The sequence below is a fragment of the Apodemus sylvaticus genome, chromosome 6, assembly GCF_947179515.1.
Source record: "Apodemus sylvaticus chromosome 6, mApoSyl1.1, whole genome shotgun sequence".
Classification (NCBI taxonomy): Eukaryota; Metazoa; Chordata; class Mammalia; order Rodentia; family Muridae; genus Apodemus; species Apodemus sylvaticus.
The window spans coordinates 94216304-94243992 of NC_067477.1; the positions used below are offsets into that span (position 1 = coordinate 94216304).

Genomic DNA, 27689 nt, shown 5'->3' on the forward strand with positions numbered 1-27689 from the left:
CAGAGATGACAGAGACAGACACTGGAACTCAGTGTGACCTTTAAAGACACACACACACACACACACACACACACACACATACCCATGATCTACTTCCTTTATGTAGGCCTTAACTCTCAAGGCTTTTAGAACCTCCCAAAATAGTTCTAGTTACTTGGAATCAAGTGCTCAAGACATAAGCCTCAGGGCGGCATTTCATATTCAAACCATAAGTTCTTTCCTCTGGCTCCAAAACACTCATGGGCATCTCAAAATGTCACATGCATTTATCCCATCTCCAAGAATCCCCCAATCAAAACAGTTCCAACATTGTTCACAAGTCTAAATTTCAAGTCCCTTTCGAGACTCAAGGCAAACTTGTAGCTGAGAGCTCCTGTAAAAAATTTTGAATTAAATATTAACAGTATCCAATGGTATAAAATAATCAAATACCTAAAGAGAGAGATTCAGGAACATGTTGAGGAAGTGTAAGAACAATGTGAAATTGAAACTCAGCAGGACAAATACAAGATATTGTAGCTTCATGCCTAGAATGTGGGACAAAGTATCTTGATATGAGCTGTGGCAAGCTTGGATATGTTTGTTCCTCATGGTTTCGCCATTTGAAGTCCATATGACTTCTGTCTTGGGATAGCTCCACGCAATACCTGTGAATTTTCTTGGCAGATGTTTTATGTTTCTATAATGTCTAGTATCCTGGGGTCTTCATCGTAGCTTGGGCATTGACCTTATGAGTTACTTTCTGACATTCTGCCTGAAGGGTCTCTGACCCTGCTGCACATTGTGTGGCCCTCAAAGCCTCCCCTTGTGATATTGGTAGAAGGAAGCCTTCATGACCTTGTCTTCAAAGTCAGCATCATATGGATGATGCCACTGTTTGTCACCAGCTCAGATAATATTTGGGCTTCCCTGCACCAGCAGCATGGTAGGGTCAGAGTGGCTATAACCAAAACAGCATTTCACTAAATGGCCTTCTGTGAGCAGAAGGTCCTGGAAGGTCTCTCTTCTCAGTCTTTTGTAGTACTCTTGAGTCTGTGATGGATGGAGGATGGAGGCTGGCCAACTCCTGAGATGCCTCTGAAGTATCTTTTCTACTGTTCAAAGCAAAGGGTTAGAATACCTTGAACGGTGCTAGCCACCTTAATAATCAAACCTCCTCCATCACCAATTTTTTTAACACCTCCTCTGGCTAGACTGAATGCTTTTCAAATCCTTCTGTTATATTTTTTTTCAGCTCCCAAGTCTCACTAAAAATATGGCTAAAAGCAATTAGAAATAACCCACCATAATCTAAATGTTGTATTTTCTTAAAAATTTCTCCACCAAATTAATTATTCCATTGCCTTTACAATCAACTTTTTCAAAGATTTTAGGACACAGGTAAAAAACATTTGTAAGACTAGCTTGCATGACTACTAGAGCCAGGTTGTCAGCATAATCCTTGTTCTCAGCTGAACTTTTCTGAGTGCAGTCCTCACCATGTCTGCCAGTACACTCAGGTACCAAACATCTAGCACAACAGCCTATTAAGGTACCTGTGGCATCCTAGTGCCTTTCAGTTTACATTTCCAATTGTTTGAAATTCTTCCTGCATACCAGTTCCAAAGGGTTAAGAACCATGCTGCCAGGTGTTGTACAACTTACAAGGGAAAGGTCAGCATTCCAGAGGACTTAGGACATGGATGTTTGAGCCAGGGTGCTTTGGCAGATCATAGTGGCAGAAGCATGTGTAGAAATACAAGACAGTTCACTACATGCCAACCTGGAAGCAAAGAGCTATAGCATCTTGGCATTCCTCTTTGAATGTGGCTGCACTTCCTTCTGCTACTAGTGTGGATTCAGCTCTGTTGCTGAGAAGTTCCCAGTTAATGGAGGGAGCTGCAGGAAATACCTGCTATTAGAATGCAGATCTGGGATTTGGACACAGCCCTAAGCCAGTCTGTATTCTGAGTAGGTATCTCGGCTGACTTCTCAAGGGCATATTATATTTAAGTAGCTCAAATCAGAACTCCCAGAAGTGCTTGCATGCATTTTTTTCATGATTGTTCTTTAGAACATTGGTATCACAGGATATTCTCAGGAAATTCAGTTTTATGTTAAAATGCAAACACAGAAGACTTTATATCACTCTCCTGGAAATGAACATCTCTAAGGCTGAAAAGTCCTCTGCTAAAATGTGCTAACATTCAAGATAAGCTGCCGACCTCACACCACAATTTTAACACTTTGGATACTGGTTCTGTAGAATGCATTTTGCAAGTTTTGGATCTTCCATAATAAATAAAATGTGTCCAATGTTTTCTTGCTAACTCTGGAACATTGTATTTCTTGTGGCTAATTGAGAATGGGGCCTCATTCAGAAGTACTGAGGGGTCTGCTGAGCCCATGACGTCCTTAATGACAGATTTTCTTTTCTTTTTCTTCAGTCAGTGGCTAAGTGTGGTGGGGCAGGCAGGTCACTGGGCCAGGAGCTGGGCAGGCAGGTTAGATCATGTCACTAAAGTCTCAGGTAAAGCCATGACCAACATAAGTTCAGCACATCCTAGGCATCTGGTCGGATAAACCGTGTTTATTCACACGCTACCTGATCTGGTCCAGCACTTGTAAGGAGTAACAGTAACAAGTAGGAAGGCGAGAAGGACCATATCTCAATGCAGACATACCAAAGTGACATGCTCTGAGCTGAGATAGACATTTTGTGAGGTGAATTTTATACAGTGGAGCAAAGCCTACCATGGTTGGGATGGTGTTGAGTAACAGAGGCCAGTTCAGGGGGCCTTGGCGAGCCACTGCATCTCTGTTCTCTCCTGTGCTGAGACTGTGTACTTATACATTCTTTAAAGGTTTGTACAGCTAAGACATTAATGCAAGTGGCCATTTCCACAGAAAGCACTAAGAACACTTTAACCCAGCTTATAACAGATGTGTGCTACTTTGTATGTATTCTGTGTACCATTATCAAAGGTAGATTGATGCATATCTCCCTCATGTACACAAAGGCACAAATGAGAGTTTCTTTTCCATGTGAAAACTGTTAGGGCAAGCTCCAGTAAGGTTAATAACACAGACTCTACACATGCCAGCCTCTCATGAGATTCAGTACTTTTGAGATAACAAGGAGGTTTGCTTTCATATTTCCCTTTGTCATCTACCCCTCAGATACTAATTAAACCTATGGCAGAACACATAGCTGATCACTTCTTGGAATTATAAGAAGGGCCTTGTACATAGTGGGTCTTTTCACTACTCTGCTGATACTCAAGGAGGAGAAGCAAACAGAGGCGAAGAGCCACAATTGTAGAGCATACGAGGACTAGACCCGAGTCATTCTCTGGCATTAGCTATGACAGAGACCTGCCACAGCCCTCAAAGTTTGTGGGGCAGCAGGATTCTGAAAGGAATGTTTAGCTTCTTAAACAAGCTTGTTTCTTTTTATAAAGTTTTAAAGATTTATTTATGCATATATGAACATGTGTGTGTGCATGTGTTTGTGCATGTGTGTTTTCATGTGTATATGTGTATGTGTGTACATGAACATATATGTGTCCAGGAGCCTGTTGGGTTAGAATTACAGGTTGTTGTGAGCTGCCTGATGTCAGTGCTGGGAACTGAAGTCTAGTCTTTTGTAAGAGCAAGTACTCTCAACCACTGAGCCATCTCCCTTGCTCTCACAAATTTCTTTTTAAATAGTAGAGTGTTCTTGTGTATATCCATGGGGCATAGGTAGTGTTTTGACCCATGAAAACTATGTAGAATATAGAACCAAGCAAATTAAGACATACCTAACACCTTGACAACCCACTATCTGTGTGTGTGTGTGTTTGTGTGTGTGTGTGTTAAACATGTTAGAAACCTATTTAAGCAATTTTAAACATGCATATTATTCTTAACTATAGTCAGTATGCATGGTAACTGATTGCTTGATTTCTGCCTTCAATCTTGAGAAACTTGGTCCCTGTCATCATCTCTTCATTTTCCAGCCCACTACCAGCCCCTAGTAACCAGCTCTCTTCCTGCTGTACCTAACAGACAGAAAACCTGTCTTGGTGTTCTGGGGAGGCCTGCCCAAGCTGGTGTATGTACAGAGTCTCCTAGGAAGTGGGATGAGGCCCAAGTGTAAATGCTGATTCCCAGAGTCTGTCTGTGTCACATGGGCCTTGGTAGTATTTCTCACACTATTGTGAACTCTTTGGTCCATGCTCCCTGCAGTGAATGATATCTAACTGATGCTAGAAAAGACCATTCTTGGTATTGCCTACTTTTGGTCCCAGTTGGTTCCTAAGATAGGAGACTCCTCAGATATAGAATGCTTCAGGTCTTCTACTCTGCTCACCTCACAATCACTGGATGAGCCACAGTAGGGGGAGGGTGTCAGACAGCAAACAAAGTTTGGTTTTGATGGACATCATTCCACTCAAGTCCAAGAGGAGGTAGGTGCTTATGTCCATCAGAGAGAACCATCGTTTCTTTGGGTAAAAACTGAGTTCATAGCCATAGGCAAGACAGTACCATGCCCAGAAGAACAGATTCAGTATCCCAGCTAACCTTAACTCAAGCCTGCATAGCTGACCCATGAATACACGGTTGAAGTTAAGTCAGACACCCAGAGGCCACTGCACAGTCCCTGATTACTGACTCTCTTACCTCTTTCTGCTCCACAATTTCTGCTGTTATTGGCAGCCACTCTGCATGGGTATACGTGTGTACAGACATGGATTTATTCAGAAGCAGGCACAGCCTTAGTCTGACCCCATGACTTGTATGTTTTTAGAAGGAATTGTAGACCATGTACCTACTTCTGCTAACTCATTCTCACTTAGTAGAACAATCTCCCCATACTGTAACTAGCTATACCTCCATTCTGTCAGTAGCTGTGACCCAATAATAGAGCCGCATGTAATTTATGAATCTGTCAAGTGACTAGCATGAATTTAGGATCTTTCCTTGGTGCTGGAGCAATGGCTCAGCAATTAAGCTGCTCTTCTCCAGGGTCCAGGTTTGATCCTCAGCACTCACGTGACTGCTCACAATTACCTATAACTCCAGTCTCAGGGATCCGATGCCCTCCCTTGGATTCCAGGGTATGCATAGGACATAGGTGCAGGAAAAATAACCATGCACACAAAACACTATAATGATTAAAAAGTTTAAAAGAATATGGGATTTTCCCACGGAGCATACAGTGTTCTCATAAAGCTCTCCCCCTCCCTTTCTCTCTCTCATTCTCTGTGTGTACATATGTATGTACTTTTTGTAAGTATGAATATGCATGTGGTCAGTAGTACATGAGAACATGCATGCATATGTGTATGGAATAGAGAGGTCAGCGCCAGATGGCTCCCCTCAGTTGCACTCAGCTTGCATGTTTGTTTGTTTGTTTGTTTGTTTTGAGACAAAGTCTCTCACTGAATCTGAAACTCATCATTCAGTTAAGTCAGCCAGTGAGCTTCAGAGCTTGGGCTGTCTCTGCCCTCTTAGCATGGAGGCTTTTTATGTGGATTCTGAGATTTAAAAACACTCGGTTCCTCACACTTGCATTACACTTTAACCACTGTGCCATCTCCTCAGTTCTCTCAGAAAAATTCTTCCTGTGTATCTCCTTATACACATCGCCTTATACGTTACAGGGATAGAGAGACAACATTTAACAGATGCTGAATAATCCCCATCCCATGTTGTAATTCACTCACCAAAAGCAGTGAAAGCCCACGTTTTCCATCCCTCTGGCCACTCCTTTGGAGTTCTAGACTCCACTGCCACATTCATGGTGTGCTCACATTACTGGTGTCTGCCGCACTGCGTGGATAGCATTTCTGTCTTATTCTCTGACCTCCCTAAATGGGTCCCTGCCTTTCTATGTGGCTATGTGTCATTATAGATTTTTTTGTATTGTTCATTAGGTCTTTCCTGCAACCTGCCAGCAGTCTGTGAGCTTTCTGTGTATAAGATTTTCTTATACCAACATTTTGAACTTTGACCTAATTACGTTGTTTATCACAGTTTTATTTTCCCATAATTTCAAATTTTTGTGCTGCTGTATCTAAGAAGCTTTTTCTTATTTATGGTAAAAGACATACTATAGGGTTTTCTCGTAATCTTTGTGTAATATATGAATTAAAAATGCACATCTTTAATTAGCCAAAGCTTATTTGGGGTAGATATAAACTAGGAACCTCGCCAGTAGGCACAGACCCAGTGAGTATAGAGCCACTGTCCTGGGATGGCCCCTTCAGAAAAAGGGAAGCCTTGAAGTAACAGATATTGGCTCAGACTCTGGTAGTCAGAAAACTGGGTTAATGCAGAGGCTGGATGGACAGCTTCCAGGATGGGATACTTCGGCTGGCAGGGCCTCCTGGGTGACAAGCATTCCTAAGGAAGGAAATTGTAACACTTGGGTAACCCTAGAAGGAAGATACAGATAAGCTGAGTGAGAAACCAGCAAAGAAACTTCTAAATTGAGGAAACAGAAAATCTACAGTCCAAGAGGAAGAGGTACTACTTATAGGGTCAGTAGGTAGAGTGGTGGGTGAGCTTGGAGTTCTCAGAGTTCAGGAATGAAGAACCTGGCCTAGATGAGGCTGAGGACAGGCAAGCCTCATCAACCTGGATTCTCACACCCGAGGGTAGGCCTGGGGCTTATTCTGAGCAGCACAAGAGCCCAATATAGGACTTTAAGCAGGAGAATGAGTGATATAACTTATTTTTAAGTAGACTCCCACTGCCTAGTCTGGAACATTCTGGAAAACAGATGGTAAGTAGCAGAGTAGACTGAGACATAGTCCTGAGGAAACAGGTCATTTATTTACTTCACCAAGACCCTGCTGATCTCGAGATGCCTAGAGTGGGAAGGCGGCAGGATTCGTGCTTGCATTCATTTACTGTGCGTGGAGCTATGCTGGACTCCAGCTATGACCAGGACATCATGCTTGAGTGGGGCGAGGACACTTAAATAAGCTGCATTTTTTTTATGAGCAGGCATAGAATGGGCCAAACCCTGCAGGGTGGAGCATTTGCTCATAAGGCTTATCAGGCAGATGTCTTTAAATCACACGAGCACACTGGCACCCTTGTCAGCTGCAGACAGAATAGCCTCAGAATGTTGGTTAAATATGCCCTGACTTTGCCCTGGCAACCCTATAGACATGCATCTACTAAAAATGGGCAGGATGTCCTCCAAGATAGGAGAGAATCTCTGCCAGAGAACACTTGAAGCTCTTCTCTGCATACAGAGAAGAATGTGTATGTCAGTGAACCTGGGGACATCCTCCAAATGGCTTCACACAAACAGTTATATATTAGGTTGATCAGCATGTTCTCCATAGGAGTAAATGCTCTTTAGTTTACAGAGTAGTCTGTCTAGTAGTCTGTCTCCTTTGGCAAACTCAATTTAAAGTCAAGGCACTAAATTTAAAGTTTTTAAATAAAAGGAAACAAACTCAATCATTAAGTGATGTCAGAATAGCTATTGGAAGAGATTTCAATCTTCCCATTTCTACCTGGCATCCCACCAGACTTTGGGGGCCAGACAAGCCATGTAATATTGCTGTGGAATGTCAATCCTTTGACCTGATTTTACCCTCTGAAAATCACTAAGTTCCATACTGTAAGTTGATATGGTCAAATGAGTCAAGTGTGGCAGAAGAACGTCACCTGCTGTCTTGTGACCTAAAGCCAGCAAAGCCATTTTTCCTAGGATTATTTCTGCTGCCTGAGAGCTATTCACAGGACCCAGAGACTAGGCAGGTATGATTGTGCAACAGGGTTTTCTGCTGTGTCTTAGAATTAGATATTTTTCTCCACCATCTAGAAAAGAAAAGTTGGTTCTGAGAGATGCTGGCCTAGCACTGCAGAAGAAAGGCTACCAACATCACATTTCATTAAACCTGACTGTGATAGGCTCAGCTCTGCCCCTCAAAAGCCACATGTTGAAGTCCTCACCCAGGTATTTCTGAAGTAGCCTTATTACTCTTTGTTTCCTAATTGCTGATGTCACGTGACCAGCTGTCCCACTCATCATGTCCCATCATGCCTTTCTAATCCTCAAATTGTGGGACAAAATAAGTCATGTCTTCCTTTGTCTTCTCCTTGTCAGATATTTGGTCACAGAAATGAAAAGATAACTAATATAGAAGCCAGGCATAGAGATGGTAATATACACAGTAGAGAACCTAGGGAGATAACTGGTCATGAGAGCAAGATTACGTTTGCTCTTCATCTTCTGCAGCATGAGGTTCCAATATGTCTTCTCTTATCAGATAACCAGCCTTCTGGACTTCTGAATTTGTACTTCCCAGCTTCCAAAATGATAAGAAAGCACATTTGTATTCCTTATAAATTAGTCTGCCCAAGCAGTGTTCTTATGGAAGTATAGACTAAGCAAACTTAGATTTCATTAGTTAAGATGAGGACATCAGACAGTGAGGCAGTTCCTAATCCAGTTTGGCAGCACTCTTATAAAAGGGTTGTCCACACAAATGCACAGGAAGAATGACATGGGGAGGAGGTAGAGGAAAGGGAGAGGCTTTTCCAAGCCAGAGGAGGACAAAGGCAGCTGACTACCATCAGCTGCCTGGATGAGGCCAGGAGCAGACAGTGCTTCACATAGAGTCAGCACTCCAGGTCTCTAGAATGGGTCCTCCAAGCTCCATGGATAGAGGAGGATGAAACTGCCTGCAACTGGAGCCCATCGAGTCTGCTACAGGGGCTGCTCTGAAGGCACTGGTTTCACTGTCTGTTCTCTGCCTCAGAGATGCTGCACTGCTTGTGAACCCCCTCTCTTTGTTCTAGGTTTGTTTTTAGAATGGCATCAGGTAGCATTGAAGATGGCTTTTTGTGGGGCTTTCTGTTAAATGGAAATACAGATCAAGTGGTCATGGCCACATGCTGACCATGAACCTGAGGGTGTGGTGCACTTGCTGAAGGTTGAGGTTAGTGTGAAACTTCCTATTTCCCACCAAAGGCTTCTCATGGGATGTCTTCAGAGGCCATTCTTCTTGGCCTGAAGAATTAACACTGCTCCAGTAGCATCCAAAATTAAGGTAGCTAGAACTGATTTGTTTAGGCCTACCCATAAGTCCTCCTGTGTCAGAGGGAAGGGCAAAGGGAGAAGGTATAAGGTCATCCATGATTAAGCTGGCAGGCACTGATGGCAACTGTGTGGCCATCTGCATTCCCCGACAGATGGGGGCAGAAAAGAGCTAACAGAAGAATGTAGTAGTAGAATCACTCATAGCCCCAAAGAGCTGTGGCTCCTCAAAAGAGCATGGAAGTTAACCTGCTAGTTGTTCACTGAGTCTAGTGCAGGACTATGGTGAAAAGAGAGAAACCTAACCAACAGCAACCTGGACACAGTGTGCAGACCCTCCTCTGGTTTGTCTGTGTTCTTGGTTCTGTCCACAGAGTGGGACCATCTTTTTCTTTTGTCTCCAGTTAAGCATACTGTCAGAGACCCCCCTCTAACAGAGGAGAGGTCTTAGTACCCGTAAGCTATTCATTATGAAGCAGAATTGAGGTTTTATTGGAGATAAATGTATAAACATAGTCTTTAGAGATGAGAGAGAGGGAGCTCAGAATCACAGCCAGAGCTTGTTGTGGGCTTCTCAGAGAGTCCATTTACTAAGAGACACCAGTGCAAGAGCAAGAAAGAAGCTTGAGGAAAAATAAAGACAGGCAGGGGTGTGGGCTTCTCAAGGAAGAGTGGCCCTAGAGAGTGTTTAGATAAAGTTACTAGCATTGACTTCAGGTGTATTATTCAAGGAGACCATTTCCACCATACCCTGATTTCTGGAGGTTGAAGCTAGGCCCAGGCTAGCCCCATCAGTGAAGTCTTTGATATTATGAGGCTGGGAGGCTGTGGGAAAATCCTATTCCTACACCAAGTGGATTTCACCCTTTTCAAGGTTTGGGCTTGGGTTGCATGATCTAGAGACAAGAGTGGGGACTTCATCTCTGCTAACTCCCCATTTCAACCCTAAACCCTAACATCATTGCAAAACATTTGAAAGGTTAGGGTATCCTTAAGGAGAAATAGACAGTAAGGTAAGTTGTATCCTACTTGTGATACAAGGAACCTTTTTAAATTTACGAATTTTAAAGCCCCTTGATTAAAACAAAACTTGAGGGCAGAATTATTTTGTCAGCTCATTTTTTATATATATCTGGAAAGCTTGGATTCTCTTTTGAGAAGATATTTTACTTGTATTTTAAAATACTTCCCTCAAAACAAATGCCAATTTCAAATAATTCTGAATTTTTTATCATGACTGTAATCTAAAAATTATCATATTTTATCTACCTTCTGCCACTACTCTGCTTAGCAACATTTTCTCAAAAGTCAGCCTTCCATGATGTCTGCTTGTCTGGGTTGCTCCTCTGCTCTTAAAGTCACTTCCAACTCTGACTGAGGTGATGTCCCTTGACAGTCTCCAAGCTGTTCTCTCTACTCTTGCCCACAGGTCAACATGGTCCCAAGAGTCTGCTCTTAAGGCTGTACTTTTAATCTTGGCAGTTTCACTTAATCCATTAATTTAACTTTTTCTCTAATTAGGAAACTCATGGAGTTTTCCCTCCATAATTTCTTTGCCCTCTATCACAGCTTCCACCCTCTATTTTAAGGCTCAGTCCACAGACTTTACCTCTAGGCCAGGCCCCTTGCTTCAAAACAAACACCAGTATGTTTTGCCCTGCCCTGGAGGCCTTACACCCTACCCTACCCCAGGCCCTACCCTCAAACCCAGTCTGTTGAGTGGGTTCCTTCACGGGCTCCCATATCCTGTCAGTCAACTCACCAGCCAAGTCTATGACAGCCATATGTATTTCCTCAGTCACCTGTTCTTGAGAGTGAAACATTAGCCTGACTCTCTCTTCTACTTTCTTAATCAGATGCAGGGTCTTGCTCAGAAAGGTCTTTCTGCTTACACTCACATCCTAGCGGTCTTGCTGTGAGTGCCTGTTATTTGTTTCAGTGTGGGCACAGTTGACTATAAATTGAAAATAGAAACACAACAAATAGGACAGTTGGCAGTTGGGGGGTCTTAGAAAGGTAAGATGGGTCTAATATTCTATTTAAGTTTTATTTGTTCCCTCAACTGGCTGTATCTCCCCAAATCTGGGACATAGTAGAACAGGATGAGCTGAGAGCTGTGACTGCAGTCGCTGCACCTACCTCTGCAGTATAGTCCCACAGGACTTCATGCTGACGGTCACCCACCATAGTTTTAGCCTGGGATGCATGCTCCACTCATGGCATGGCTCTCAGGCTCAGTAGATTTCTGCTTTCAAATGGAAAGGCTCCCTTGTATTTGCCTAGCATGGCGTTTGCACAAAATACCCAACAGTATTTGTTGAATGGAAGCTGGCTTCTAAATTAGTAAGCATAAAGTTATAAACTGACTTTCACATGGAAAAGACACATGGTTGGAAGACAGCCAGTGAGATCTTTGTCATCCCCAGGAATGGCGTGGGAGATTTGGAGAATAATAATCATAAGAGAAGATATGCCTCAGTCATACTGAGCTCACAATCATGCATGAGGTCCCCCATGGACTGCCCTGTGACAAGGCGACAACCCTCACACATACCAAAAGTCTACTGCATGGCACAGGCTCATTAGCATACCAATTTGTATAAATTTACATATAACATTCATATCACCTAGCGCTCAAACTTGCATACTGGTTAAAATTTTAAAAAGGTAGTCTGACCCATTGCAATTATGTTCAAATTCAATATTCAGAACATGACACGTGAAGCAAAACAAAAATCTACAACAGTCAATTATGTGCCTCATAGGATGCCATTCAGGCTCAATAAGGGACAGAAAAACCAAACAGCCAGTCTGGGGTTTGCAGCATGGGTGCTGTAAAGTGGTACCACCAACACCTGTCCTCAGTCATGGCTCACTTACAAGCATTGAGTGTTATTCTGTGTCGTGATGCACATGATGCATTGAAGGTTTAAAGTTTTGTTTAATCAGAATAATAAAATTGTGTCATGGCCCTCACTTGGGTCTATTGCAGAAATGCTTTATAAACTTGTATGTGTACTGCAAGAGTTCTGCTGTGTCACACACGAAAGGCCAGATAAGGTCTGCTGGAACTCTTCTGCATGTGACCTGTGTGCACAGAGAAATGTGGGGCTGCTTCAGGGATTCGTTTATCACTGCCACCTGCATTACAGATGTGAAGACTGTGCCCAAGATGGGGCAGAAGTAGAGAAGATGTGATATATGACAACACAGGGAAGTGGGAGCCTCTCCCAAACCTCAGAGGATTCCAAAAGGAGGAAATCTGTGAGAGGCAGGTCTAAGGGCTCCACAGGAAGAGTGCTGTCTGGATTAAACACCAGCAGTAGCAACAAGCGATTCATTTCTCTCTTCCCACTGAAAGCTCATCAACTTAATAAGAACACGACTGCCAGGGCTCACCAGTTTTCCTCAGAAAGGAACACTCAGCCTTGTGATGATCATGGCAAGGCCTACATGGCTACACATGGAGTCTGCATCTTGATGACCTCTGTCCCACAGAGGCTGTCCTCCCACTTGAATGATCTCAGATTGGAATTATGTTTGCATGTGTGGGCAGATGCACGGGCCTATGTGTAAAGAAGCCAGAAAGGGATATGAGGTATCCTGCCCCCTCTCTGCCCATTGAGACAGGATCTCTCGCTGAACCTAGAGTTTGTCATGTGGCTAGACTGGCTGGCCAGGGAGTTGTCAAGGGCTGTCTGGCTCTGGCTCTTGGTGCTGGGGTTCTAAGTAGGTCTGCCATGCCTGGCTTTTCACATGGGTGTTGTTGAGCCTAACTCAAGTCTTAATGCTTGTGCAGCAGGCACTGCTCCTCACTGAGTCATCTCCCCAGAGCCGGGAGTGACTGATCTTCTAAGTACACTGAAACAACAGGCTGGTGCACAGCCCCGTGTGTTCCAGGAGTGCATTGCCTCTAAAGCTGTTTTTCATTCATTAGTATGTCTTGTGACTACTCACTTGCACCAGCTATTATTTTATGTGCTAAATCTTACCAAAATATTAAAGAGAAATCACTCCTCTTAACTAGCAGGTAAACAAATAGAAGTAAGTTTAAGGCATTTTTAGCTCTATTTTTGAATGGAATGTGAAGCCTTAGAAACAATGGAAAAATGACTAATGTGCTTTTCTTCAGTAGTGTCTCGAGACACAGTTTGGTTTGGGAAAACCCCTGTAAGGATTATGTAGACAATAGAACCATGCAACGCAGATCAGACAGGTATGATTCATAGTTGCTTCCTTCACAGCATGAAGGCCTGCTGGATGCCTTTGTTGTGACTTCTTACCCAGATGACTAAGCCAGGTCTGCTGCCTCTTGGCTTTTCACTTAATCAAATCAGATCCATGAAGTCTGTACTAAATTATGTGAAATACAAGTTTTTCTAGCATTCTACATTTTAAGGAGTGAAGAAATGTTATTACCATCTCTCTCTCTCTCTCTCTCTCTCTCTCTCTCTCTGTCTCTTTCTCTCTGTGTGTGTGTGTGTGCACATGAGTATTTGTGTGCATGTGTTCATGTACATGGATATATCTATGTGAATGTGTATATGTGTGTATACATGTGTGCATTGCATGTGTTCATGTGCATAAATGCATGTATATGTATATATATGTGGGTGCTATGTTCATGTGTGCATACATGTGCACATATGTATATGCATGTATTTTTATCTTTAAGTTTGTAAATGCGTATGTATATAAATATACATATGTGTATTTATGTACATAGGAGGCCAGAGATCAGTCTCATGGCTTGTTCTCCCAGAGCGCTCTACTCTATATTTGTTGCAAAGCCTTATTTATCTTATGTGTATATGTGCTAGTGTAAGTTTATGTGCATCAGGTACATACAGGTATCTGTGGAGGCCAGAGTGTATTAGATTTTTTGCCTAAAGTTACAGATGGTTGTGAGTCACCTGATATGGGCTAGGAACTAACCATAGGTCCTTTGCAAAAAAGGTGAGGGCTCTTGACTACTGAGCCATCTTTCCAGCCCCTACTCCACCATGCTTTTGAGACAGGGTTTCTCACTGACTGTGTGGCTTGTGGATTGGTCAAAAGCTGACGATCCAGTGAGCCACCAGATCGATCTGTGTCCACCTCCCCAGTACCAGGATTATGAGCATGTACTACCATGCCTGGATTTTTACATAGATGATGGAAATCAGACCCAGGTCCTCATGTGTGCATGACAAGCACCTTACCAACTGAGATATTTCCCTACTTTACACAGCAGTAATTGATGCACGAAATAGGAGATACCCTAGACCAAGTGCCAAATCAGGCTTAAGAGCCCCAATTCCAATCTGAAATAGCAAGATGAGGATTAGAAAAGTCTTGTGACTTATTCATATTATACAATGAAGCAGATGGGGGTGATTCCAAGTGAGCCCTTCAGCCGCCTTGCAAGCCACCATCTGCATTACAGGCAAACAGAGAGGCTTCAAGGGAGACCAGCCACGGTCCACACACTATGCACCATGCTATTTGTCAGTGAGAGGAAAAAGCTTCATTTTTCAATATGTGAGGGTGATGCCAAGACTAAGCCTGTAAGTTCTAAGTCCCATCTTATGCGTTTTCCTTCTAATAGAGGTGCTAGGAAGCAGCAACCATCCTCTGACATTCCAGGGAAAGTAAGTGCCAGTTGCTGGCTGTTTCTCACTAGAAATGGTTCAGGGATACCATGTGCTTGGTCCCTGCAGCCCTGTGGGATCATGCCATGTGCTCTGGAGGTTTTCTGCTGGGGAGTTCTCCCAGAAAGGGTGTCATCTCACTTCTGATGAATACCTACACTTGTTCTTTCAGATACTAGCCAGGCAAAACAGAACAGGCAGTTTCAGGAGCCCTAAATTCTGGTCTAGATTCTTGCTAAGTTGATATTCTGAAAAGTATGTCCAGTTTCTCTGCTGTGCCCTGAAAGTTGTATTCAGTTACTTGGTATCTCATGAATACTCATAGATGTGCACTGTCGTAGATTAACTAGAAGAAAGCATGTCTTCGTTCATTGCCTATCACTTTAGCCAAGCTAGAGCTTGGAGATAACCTTTAAACCTAAGATGAATGCTGTAGCCTGGGCTCACATCTTTGTCCAGAGTCTGTTCTTATTCAGCTGCCTTTTTATCTCATCTTTCTGCCTACATTTGTGAGTGGCACCGGCCATCAGAGATCCTTCTTGGCCTTGCATCTGTCACTCTACACCCTACTTCCATAGTCTCCCAGTGGCGCATCAGTCTGTCACTGTGGACTGTTTGGCATCTCTCAATTGGCCTGTTTCTATCTGTCCTGCCTGCTACGCTTTGCCAGAGTACTCTGTTGATCTGACTAGTTCCCTAGAACATATTACTATATACTCGGTTGTCATCCATGCCAGCAGTCTGTCTCAATCACTATGCTGAACCATCAACCCTAAGTGAGAGTGTATTGCTAGTTTGCTTAGCATTATTCTTGTATGTTTCAGAACATTGAGATTGGTAATAATGGAGTCCTACTTTACCTCTCTAACTTATTCTCCTGCTGACTCTCTTCACACTGCCCACCTACTCCCACACTCAGCCTGTGAGTGCATACTTCTCCAATTTTTTTTTTCTGTTGACTAAACCCTGCTTAGCTTCAGGACTGTGTGCAGGAACATTTTCCTCAGAGGCTTCCTTGACATCCTAGACTTCATTTCTATTAGATGTTCCTCTAATCATGACTGGACACCGTGGACCACAGTTGTTTAGTGGGACCACTGCATGTACTGCTCCACTGATATTGTCCTCTCTTGCCTCCCAGCTCCTGTTTAATGACCTTGTTATCTGTTTATTTCTAGGACTTGAGACAGCAACAACACTTAGAAGATGGCCAGTATATCCTGCTGATGCATAGAGGTTCATGTCTGTCCTGCCCTGATGCTAATGATAATTAAGAACTATTTTGTGCTTTACAGTACCTTCTCTCATCAACTGTAGCATCTAACCCTTTCCAAAAGAAAGCTGAGGAATACACTTATGTCGTGTCCTACAGATATATCTTCAGCTCAATAAATTAGCCAACTACCCAGAACCTTGATCTCTTTACTGTTAGAAGATTGAAAGTTTGTCATTTGAAGGAATATCTGAAGTTGAATTAAAATGGGAAAATGTGACTCATTCATAACGAATATGATAAATGATAAAGGATGGATATGATCTTGAATCTAGAGAACGTCACACATTCTATGCCCATTAAAACAAGACAGAAAGTTCCAACAAAGACTGGGATACTTGGTGGAGAAAGATATATCAATACCTGAGTATTGAGGCATCTGGTTCGTTCATCATGCATTTAGACCTTGTACAGTAGAACATAGCCAGTGTCCTAGCAATTGAAGAGGAACATTGAGGGCTGTTCCAAGTAGGATGAATGCTATACATATAGGTATCACTAGTATGAACCAGGTGATAATGGTTCATGCCTGGCTATCCAGAGCGGTGGGTATCCAGATGAGGCAGACATAAGAAACACGAAGGCTGAATATTTGTTATATGTGAGGGCAGTTGTGGCCATAGTCCTGTGGAATGTAATCTCTGCATGGAGGGATCTTCCTTCAGTGTGTTGGCCGTATCATTGTGAATGTGCATGTGTGGGTGTGAGGGAGGTATTGGCTCCAAGTGAGGACAGCTGTGGCTACATTCCTGTGGAGGAGCCTGCCTGCAGTGTACTGGCCGCAACCGATGATAGGCAGAGGCCACTGCTTCAAGTTATTTTCTCTTGCCCTGGTATTCTGATTAGTCAGCCTCGTATGTTTAGGAACAAAGGGTTTATCCTAAGCACTGGACACTAGTTTATGTGCATATGAATCAGTGGATCTATCCCTAACATTTGACACTGGGCTGTGTATAGGAACAGGGGTGGGGAAGAGGTCTCTCCTCAATACTGGATATTAGGAGTGTGCATTCTGGGTTCTTGGCAGGTAATAACGTTTTCATGCATGCAGTACCTCTTGTGCATATTATAAACACATACAGTAAATCTATAGCAGGCATTTCCCAGTGTTTCCTGGATGGATGGAAAGGGACAAAGACTGGCAAAGATGGAAATCAGTCTCAGTCTTCACCCTGGATGATCTGAAAAGGATCCCTCTCCCTTGGAGTTGGTGTATGACCCTAAATGGTGCAGATGAGAACTTGGACAAACTCAGGCATCCTCCTGACCAACAGCTGATCTGACATAGGAGTGTGTACTTGCAAACCTGAACCTGAATACCATTACAGGAAAGGTAATTACATGTATATGTTTAACTCTACATTTCTTTTAAGTTGGGAATCCAACATTTTCTGGAGAATTGAGAATATGGCTTCTTTGAAAAAAGCATTTGGCCTCCCTTTAGATAAAATTATAAATGTAATATTTTAGAAAAAATATTATGATACATTATAGTCAGTGAAATTGCGAGCTGCAAATCTTTGCTACAGGCTGGTTATTGGGGTCAATTACCAATTACCTCAACATCTAAAGTGGAAGTATTTGTACTCAGGGACAGGTTATTTTACTTCACCGATCATTATGTCAATGGGAAGCTAAAAATCTGTCAACGAGTAACTGATTCCTATTACATTTATAAAATTTCTCCTACTAATCCCACTGTTATAGTAACCAGTGTGCTTAGAATCAGAAAAGTAAGAAGAGCAAAAGGAAACAAAAAGTCTTAGTAAAGAACAGTGACATGTTTTAGGCTGGCCTTTCTGGAAACTTGTGTTGGCTTATGAACCACACACACACACACACACACACACATACACACACATCTCAAAAGACCTGAGGTTTGATACTGCCACAGTCTCACATAGTAGGCAAATAGAAATCACCTTTTGGTGAATTATTGCATGTCTTCCAATTACACTGTATTTTTTCATTTAGTTGGGGCTTTAGAGAAAGGTGGGGACTAAACTGTATGGCCTAAATTTACAATTGGAAGATGGTGGAGACTGTGAACCTGCTTCACACAGGGTCACTTGCAGCCAGCCTAAAGCCCCCTTTCTCTCCTCTACTGGGTTCAGTTGCAGGGGGAGAGGAATGCCAGGTTTATTGACTCTAGTCATTAGAATGGCCCCAGCATGTGACTCAAAGCATTACAGCATGATTTGAACCTGAATATGAACTGAGTATTCTACGTAAAAAGATACCCCTTGTTATTTATCAAACCAACGAACACCAGAAAGACCCTCTGTCAAAGCTCCACCTAACTCTGGGCAGTGAGTGAGTGGTTACCTCATTGCCTCAGTACTACCCATTTGTTCCGTCTTTATATACCCTGGCTTCCTTAGAGGTTTTCTAAATAGTTGGGGTTTCAACATACCTCTGTTATATAGCTTAAGCAGATTTTTCTCTTCCTAACAGAGTCTTCTTATATTAATTAGTTTAATTAATTAGTATTTCCTGCCTCAGCATTGTGAATTCTGGGATTATACTCCTGCCATAATACATCTGACTCAGCAGATGGTTTGAAGTCAGCCATGTGCAGTTCAGATGTCAGTAGCTAGCTTCTGGTTGTTTATCCAGTATATGCAGGTCTTTGGACTCAAGGCTCTGGCTGTAAAAGGGTCTTTCTTCAGGTGTTCGGTACTGCAGCCATCATGAAGAAATTGTGTTGTGCAGCCCCTCAACACCTGTAGCTCGGTTATGAAGCCAGTGTCATTGGTAGAGTTTTGGTTTTGAGGCCATGCATCCTAGTACCTTGCATCCCAGTACCAAACTTTGGGAGAACACTGAAAATGGTATCCAACTGAAAGATAACCTGCCTAATTTAGGTCACATTTGAGTATTGTTTCAGTACTTCAACTGGTTATGCCATAAATCTTAAATGTAGTTACATGATTTTCTTCCAGAAACCCTGTTCTGATACATTATCTTTGATGAAGGATGAATTATAACAGAAATATCCCCTGAAATTGTTCATTCTTTCCTTAGGGAGTCTTGGCACAAACGGAGCGAGGGCTTGGGCACTCGACTCAGGGCCCGGCTCAGGCTCAGCACTCTAGGCCTCCCTCCATCCATTGCTCCAGGCTGATGGCCTGCGTCTCCATTCCCAGCTCCCAGCTGCCACCCCTGCAGTGTTAGCTCCTGCCATCTCAGGCTCTGTGTTCTCAGGTCAGCTGTCTGCCTTCTCCTGTCTTCACCCTAGCTTGCGATTCTCCCTCCTTCCTTGAATTTTCACCTCTGGAACGCTCTCTGGAGTCTTTTTCTTGTATCCAACGTCTCAGCATTTTGATGTTGTCTCCATAAACCTGGAGCAGGCCTGACACCTGAGTAGAAGCTGGAAGGGAATGCTTGGTCCTGGATTCCAGCCTGTTCTCCCTGAAGCTCTAACTCTGTGTTCACCTTAACCTCACACATATTCCCCACGTGGTCCCTGAAACCCTCCATGGGGATTTTAGCTCCTAGTTTACAGTGACTGTTGCCAAACCACCCTCTGCAAAAGTCCACAGGATGCCTGTCTCCATTCCAATGGCCCCTCCAACGCCAGGAACCCATGACTCCTCTGCCTCTTCCTGTCCACAACAATACCACACTTGTCACCACAGACTCAAGGTTCCACCAGGGCTCTACCCTCTTAAATTCTTTTCTTTCTTCCACACTTTGACCTCAATAAGCCTTTGAGCAACCATGCAAGCGTCAGTGTTTCTTGCTGGCCCTCAGTTCCTCGTCTTGTCCATACCAGTTGTAGAGTCATTGTAGAATCACTGTAATAGCCTATGAACTCCCTGGCTTGCTGTTACTAGTTTTCTCCCAAGAAGTTCAACCCTCAGTTTTATTTCCTACTGTGCTATACCTTCATTAGGCTAAGGCTAGAAGATACCAGAAGACCATACCCTACTCACATGAGACTCTGGTGCCTCTGGTTGCCATATGCTTGCATGAATCCCCTTTGCTGCCCTCCTGCTTGGCTTTCCCTAAACTACACTTCAGCCTTCTTCCTTTCCTCATTGTCTTCAGAGGAGAAAGACTGCTGTTGTATCAGAAAAAGACCAGCAACAGCAATAGCTTCTGCAGGGTTGGAGTGCAGGGTCCCTGGGCCTGTGAGTGGTGGCCCTCCACTGCTGAAGAACACTTCTGTCTAGTCCTTCCTCACTTTCTTACCACTCTGGCTCCTGGGGAGTCATACTGAGTAGCAGTTAAGAGCAGAGCCTTCAGAGCTCGAGTTCCACCCTTAGCCTAGCTTTGTACCAACCTATATCTTTGAGACTTCCCCTGCTGTACAGTCATCATGACTACCATCATTCCAGGTGCATGAGGGTCATGTGAGATAACATGCATGGTCCAGGCTCACAGTGTGATAGCATTTACTCTGGTAAAGTAGTCTCTTAAACCTCCCTACCATTAGCTTATAGTCTGTCATTTTTTGGGTATGCTAAGCCTCACACACCACAGTTTCTGTTCCCTTCTCTTCCATGTTCAGTGAGGAAGATTATCCACCCTAGCCCTCTTTTTTCCTCAAACAGTCGGCTTTCTGTTTAGTATTGGCTGAGCCGGGCTCCGGTGGTGTATTCAGACCACGGGTTAGCCTCTGTCCCAGCCTGGAAGAAGGCTCACAAAGGGTGCCTTCTGCTTTGCACGCTGCCACCTCCAATGCACACGCACACATGCCAACAAAATCTACAGAAAAGCCTGTACCAAGTCATTCAGTGCCCTGTGATGTTTGTGGTATGGAGGATGAAGGTGAGAGTTGTAAATATGTGTGTAAAAGTCTATCATCGGAGCAGCCAGGAACCAATGCTGATTTACATGTCATCTTCATCAGAGATGAGGCCATAGTTGGATACCAAGAGGGTATTTGATTAGTTGGAAAGTTTTCTGATTTTTTTGCAATAAACATAAAAAGCAAAATCAACTTGGAAAGAAGAGAGTTTATTTGAGTTATAGGTTAAACCCGACAACGAAGCCGAGGCAGAAACTCCAGGCTGGAATCTGGAGGCAAGAACTGAAGCGGACAACTGAGAGGACCACTGACTCTAGGTTTGCTTCCAGGTTCACTTCACACCTTTCTTGTATATACCAGCCCCACCTCCTCGGAGTGTCACTACCCACAGTGCACTTGGCCCTTCCACATCAGTCAACAATCAAGAAAACATCACAACAGGCAGAAGGCAACAGGCCATATGGATGGAGTCAGTTCTTCAGTTGATGTTCCTCTTGCCAGCTGATGAAAGGTTTAGGTCAAATTGACCACTGAAGGAACTTAACACAGAGAGGAAGACATAGATCATCGTTTTGAAGAACAGAGACAGATTCTTTCTTATTAGTGCTTCATATTTATATCTTTCTGGGGAAAGAATGGATACTGGACAACAGGAGCATAGCAAGCCTTGTCCTCTTGTACCCAGAGAGGATAGAGACCAGGTGATGGAGACATCTAGCCTTTTCCTCTTGAACTCACAGGCTGGCTCTCTCTTGAGAAGGGCTGGAGTCTGTAGTCACTTTAAATATATTTCAGCTCTCACTGAGGACTCTGTCTTCCTGGCCCTCTCTCTCTCCCTCTATTTTGGGACCAGGCCCCATTATCACTGAGCAGAGTGACATGCACAGCAGGTACAAGCGACACATGGGGATTCGTTGGATCCGTTGCACTAATTGGATATCTGTGCTTGCCAGGCGGATGGCACAAGTAGGAGGTGTTTGAACACGTGAGCCCAGGGTGCTGCTTACAGTCCATCAGCAAGTAGTAAAGAGAGTTGGCAGTTCGAGAGCAAGGTACCTGATAACACACAGAAGCCAGCTCCAGACGAGAGGAGTGAAGCCTGTGGTAAGAAAACCTGTGAGGAGTAAAAGAAAGTGGCTGGCCTCCCACATTCCCTCCCTGTAAAATTTATGTAAGAAGCTGCCATTAGCACTAATGAGAGTTGGGTGTGTGACTCTGCCATGAAATTATGGGAGATGAGCCTCATCCCTCACTCTGTGGAGACTGTGGGCTCTAAAGCAGGCATTCAGCGGGCTGGGTGGCATTGCCTGGGTGTAACCTGCCCTCCAGGGTAGTGAGGCAGCATGCTCTGGCCCAGTAGCCTGCTGGGTGAGAGCCCGGGACAGGTTCCCACAGAGTGATACATGGAAAATGTGCACAAGAACTGAGTAATTTACAGATCATCCTCAAAACCACCCACCAGCTCACAAAACACCGTGTTGGAATAGACCCTATGCTGTGGACCGATTTCACCTCTGCTTCCTCATGAGGCTCTGGGAGCGCATGAGCAGCATTTTAAAGATGTCTGGGAATATCTTGTTTATCCACTCTCACAGGGCTGCACCTTGCATGTACCAAGACTCCACTGTCTCTTCCCAGCCCGGTGCTATAATTCCCATCAGGCACCTTGGCTCATTCTGGTGGAGCATCCAGTCGCTGTGCCCTTCCCGTGTGTTTGGACTGTGTAGCTCTATGTGGGAACCCTGGTCTCTCAGAGGGCCAGCTGTCTGTGCTTTGTATGGGCATCACTATACACTGAACTCTGCCTCAGCATTCTCTTCTGGCAGTGTGTCCCTGCCACCTGTCTAGGGAACACACCTCTACCTGAGTGGGGCTCTTACTCCACAGTCACTTACAGCTTGTGTCTTTGGGGTGCATTTATTATGCTGGTCTGCAGAGTTTCTCTGCAAATATTCAGTGAATATGGACATGATCATTACTTATAAGGAAGGACACAGGCATATGTATTACAATGGCCTGTGAACATCGAAGCTAGGCTATGCAAAAGAATCTCTCCCCTCGGAGGGAACTTTCCCATTCCCTTGCCCTGTAGCCCTGTTTTCCCTTGCAAACGCTCACAAATAAAGGTGTTCTTAAAATACAAAATGACACTATACAAATTTCTGCGTTCTGTAGTGTTTTTTGTAACATCATATCTTGAGATGATTGGTTAGGTTTGTATAATCGAGCTCATTAAAATCTCATAGTGTCTCCCGAGATAAATGCAGCACAATTTCTTAGCCAGTCTCCCATGGATGAATGTTTGTGTTATTTCCCCAAACCCTGCTCTTACCAGCAAAACTTCAATAAATGTCACAAACACAGTCACACTTCTACTAGGCTTACCATGTGACAAGTGCCACTTAAATTCATCCAACCCTTACCATAGCCCTCAGGGGTATAAATGCAATGATCACGACAATCATACGGAGGCAGAAGCTGAGTATCTGCAGCACACACAGAAAGCATCAAAACCGGCCTGTGCCCCCAGCATACACGCTTTGCATATACAGCAGTGGAGGAGGAGTGGCCATGCAGGGCAGGCTTTTCCGGAGTTTAGTACTATTTCCAGTTGCTCTGCCACACTCTTACAGCACCATGACCTACTTGATGGTTGTCGGTAAACCCGTAATCAAAGCTGAGCATCACATCCTGCTGGGGCACTGTGAGCATCTTTTCTAACATGAAATCAAGAATGGTTCCTAAACCCTCTACCCATTTCCAGTTAATCTTCCTGCCAAATTTAATCTTTTAATTGTTTGTTTGTTTGTTTGTTTGTTTGTTTGAGATAATCGGGTCTTATGTAGCATAGGCTAGCCTCTAACTTGCTATGTAGCTAAGGATGACCTTAAATTCTAATTTTCTGCCTCTACCTACTATGTGCTGTGATTACTGCCACCATGCTTCGTCCAGTATCTTACCACATCTATCCATGGCTATGATATTCCAGCCTTGCTTGTTTTTTTTCTGTTTTTGTTTTCACATGAGCAGAATTACAATCATGTCTTACCCAGGACTTGAACCTTTTTTACTTTAATTTCATAGTATTTCTGATAGGGGAAGATCCAGTCATTCTTACATTATCCGTGTTTAAAAAGCAAGGGCCCCTTCAGGCTTAACTCTTGGTTAATATTCATTAACAGCAAGCAGTTTCATTTCTACCTAAGTGTTTTGCATGGACCTCTGCATTTATGAAAGCTTCATATAGGATATGGCTGACATAGTTTTTATTCTGTGCATTAGAGTATTGTCTAAAAGAACTAAGCTATGCATCTAGTCCCTTGTGTGCCCAATAAAGATGGTTCTAGAAACTTCTAGACAATCTGGCTGCAAGATAGACTTCATTGGTGCAAAGAGAAAGAGTATATTTCCTTAAACACTTTGGCAGATGTGTTGTACAGTGATCCTAATACTGAACCAAGTTACATGTTTCTATTTTTTAAAACTTTTTATTGATTTTTTTATTAATTTCACATCATGCACCCCAATCCCACTTATCTTCCCATCCCTTCATATCCACCCTTTGCCTTTGCAACCTCCTCCCAAAAGAAAAGACCAGGGACATCTGAATGGCCTTTGGTGGTAACATGCTCCTAGGACATCAACATAGTCTCTGGCTGCCACAGACAGGGCCCCCAGTAGCAGCATGGGCCTAGATGTCCCCAAGGCCTCAGGTGTCAGTGCAGGCCACTCAGATCAGCATGTGTCCTCCGGCCAGAATAGCTTTCAGAGAGTCACATGGTCTCCACAGGAGTGTGGCATCCAGGATCATGGACATCCACTTGGCTTTTGGTGTTAGTTTGGGCAACAGACATCAACACAGCACCACAGGACCACAGCACTACAGCAGGACCACAGACCCAGACATGGCCCTTGGTGGCAGCCCTGGCCAGGACCTTGCCGTGGCCTCCTCATATCCACCTATTCCTCACTGCCGTCTGGATTTTAGTTCCGTATTTCTCCACAGTGTGTGAACCACCCCCACCTCCCCACACCCCAGCTTCACTTTCTTGTCCGTCTCTCCACCATGTACTCCATCTTTATTGTGGGGGTGCCTGCAGCAGGTGCTTGGGTCTTGCTTCTGGCCTAGCCACTGTGGGCTGGCCAGGCCATGGCACATGTTCCTGGTTTTGGACAGAACTTTAAAAGGGTCAGTTTGGCTGACTTTATATGAAGGCAACCATTGACGACAGATAAGGAGGCTTAGCCTAAAGACCCTGAAACAGAGTATGGCACTTGCTATTTCAGCAGGATATTCTTCTCTAGAACTGCTACTAACAGCTGATCCCTATAGAAAGATGGTACCCAATCTTTCTGTCAAAAAAAATTAAGATCCAAGGAGAGGGTGTAAACTGTTATTAGGGAGAGACTATGAAAGCAGTAAGCAAGTCAGTATTTAGCTTAACTACTAGGATGCAATTTCCCAGCAGGGCAGGTTTCTTCCCACCACAGATTTGAGCAGTGACACACCCGTTCCTCTTTGTTTTTATGTTACTTATTCCTCCTCACACACTCATCTAATTTTGTTTATGCATGTTTTTCTTTATTAGGGAATCTTTTTTTTTTCCAGGCTCACACAAGTTTCCTGAGGAGTTGGCCATAGGCTCCATTCCATAGGACACTTATGTGACTGACTTCTGTTCACTCAGCAAGACCTCTCTGTGGTCGTCGGCCTTGAATCACGCCAGTTATTTAAATCCCTCCAGTATGTGGCTCTCTGAGTTCCCACCCACCACCAACATGGATGGGCCCAAGTAGCCTTGCCCCCTTCTCAACTTTAATTCCATCCAAACACCCACAGTACAGCTTCATTGTGCTCAGGGGAAAGAAATGGATATCACAGAGGGTCATTTCTATCACACTCCAGGGAGGACAACCTGGCAACCTGGTGGTCTACTTTCCAGAGGGCTAGTGGCCCATGACCTCAAAACTGCAAGGCATGAGGAAGGCAAGTTTCTATGATTTTCTAAGATAAATTCCAGGGAAATCAAAGCTGAAATAAGTTTATGCATTTTTAACTCTTTGTAGTATTTATAACTTATAATTGTAATGAAGTCACAAGAATTCAAATAAAGCATTACAAATGAATCATGATGAACAGTCGAAAAAGACTTAGGATCCTGAAAGCAGGATTCAAAATTATAATTATTAGGTTATTTTCTAGGCAAAGAAAAAAATGTATGAGAGTGGGGAAGTAGGTGCACCCATAATCTTGTTATCTGGCTGAGGCTGGAGGACTCTCATGAGTTCCAAGCCAGTTTGGGCTACATAGAAAATACCAAGACAGACAAATCGTAGTGTGAGGCCCTGTTTCAAAGAAAATACATTATAATCCATAAACAAAAATAAACAAGAACCTCTTGTTAACAGTGGTGACCCAGACAGTGAGACAGCTGATTCAGCAGCATCTTGGCAGCTCTGCAAGCTCTTTCTGCATACAAACGATCCGTTACATATGCACATGAACAAATGACACAGGACACCTCACCTGTAATCTCTAAATCCATACAACTATACGCCGTTTTGTATACTACTTTGCTCTAATGTAAGTCATGTAGGTGAGAAGCTATAATTTCGCAGGTCATTTTGAGGATGAAGTAACTTAAACAGTTCACTTAATACCAAAGTTGGCTCATGTAGGCATTAGTACATGTTAGCTATTGTTACCTCCTTTGGCAGCTAATTAGATGGACGTCATCTCATTGGACTTTGGCATAACCCCTTAATATCCAACTAAGGCTTTGAAGGAATGGATCTAAGTTAAAGTTTACTGGAAGTACTCTCTTCTCAGTGGAAAGGAACACTGGTTTATAAATCTGGAGCTAAGTCAGAATTTCTCCTTCTTGGGCATGTGATTCCTGTTAAAATTGTCACCATTTCAGAATGCAGTCCACATGTGTCTCCAGAAACAGATATTGATTTTTATTTTCAGTTGTATCTTTAGCATGGAAATGGGATGGCCAGTGAGCTTTCTACCTGGGAACTGAGCAGTGAATTGGATTGCTTCTGCACCAGCTGCAGAACATCACAGGTGTTCATAGCTCAGCAATCAGTGGTAAGTGGGAAACAGGACAGGGAAAATGCTCCTGGTCTACATGCCATTCCACGGCACTTTTATGTCTCCTGTAAGAATAGGCCCAACGTCCTTATGAAGAGATGCTTAATGAAGTCAGCAGCCGTGGACAAACAAGGCTGGGGGCCAGAGGATTGCCCAGTGAGAAGTGAGAGACCTTGAAAGTAGTAGAATTGATGTGTAAACAATATGGCCGCTTGACAGGAAGTGCTGATCCCTCTATTGACTGAGGTAGGGCTGAAAGAAAAGCACCAGGGGAATCTCCAGGGGTGTGGATCCTGGGTAGATGGAGTGGCCAGCAGATGAGCATATGGACTGACCTGTCATTTCTAGGATTGGGAGGGTACGCACTTTTTTTGGAGAGGTGGATCTGTTTTGTGCTCCGTCTGAGAAGGATGTACTGAAGCTCTGTCACTTCCATTGCTGTCCTAAGTCATCCTACGCAGATGTGGGACACTCTTACTGATGTGGAAGGATGTGAATGAGCTCCTGATCTGACCAGGAAACGGTCGAGTCCCACACTCTCTGCATCCCTTTCTAGGGACTGCTCAGGAGCCCTTTGAGGCAGTGTTCTCCTCTTATTTTTACCTCTTAAGAGACAAAGTTCCTGCCACTGTTGCAGCCATGAAAACAGGTACAAGAGACTATGAGCACAGGTTTTTTTTTACTCCAGCACCTTCACAGAAGCTGCCTGAACCCAGAATAGGCCTTTTGTGTGTGTGTGTGTGTGTGTGTGTGTGTGTGTGTGTGTGTGTGTATTAGATCTCATATAGCCCAGTTTGGCCTGAAAGTCACTATATAGCTAAGGTTGGCTTGAACTACTGATCCCCCTGCTTCCACTTTCCAAGCCCTAGGATTGCAGATGTGCACCAGCATACCCAGCTTTTGAAAGTTTC

The 27689-nt window shown here is 43.7% G+C and overlaps 1 protein-coding gene and 1 long non-coding RNA gene across 2 annotated transcripts in view; one reads left to right on the forward strand and one right to left on the reverse strand.

Moving 5' to 3' along the window:
* LOC127687414 (uncharacterized) overlaps positions 1 to 16056 on the forward strand; it is a 95154-nt gene extending 79098 nt beyond the window's left edge. The window contains exon 3 of the long non-coding RNA XR_007978379.1: positions 15834 to 16056. This is a non-coding gene — a long non-coding RNA (uncharacterized LOC127687414). The remainder of the gene's footprint in view (positions 1 to 15833) is intronic.
* The window catches only part of Myt1l (myelin transcription factor 1 like), a 394986-nt gene that overhangs the window by 167349 nt on the left and 199948 nt on the right, over positions 1 to 27689 (reverse strand). The gene's annotated exons all lie outside the window — the stretch shown is intronic.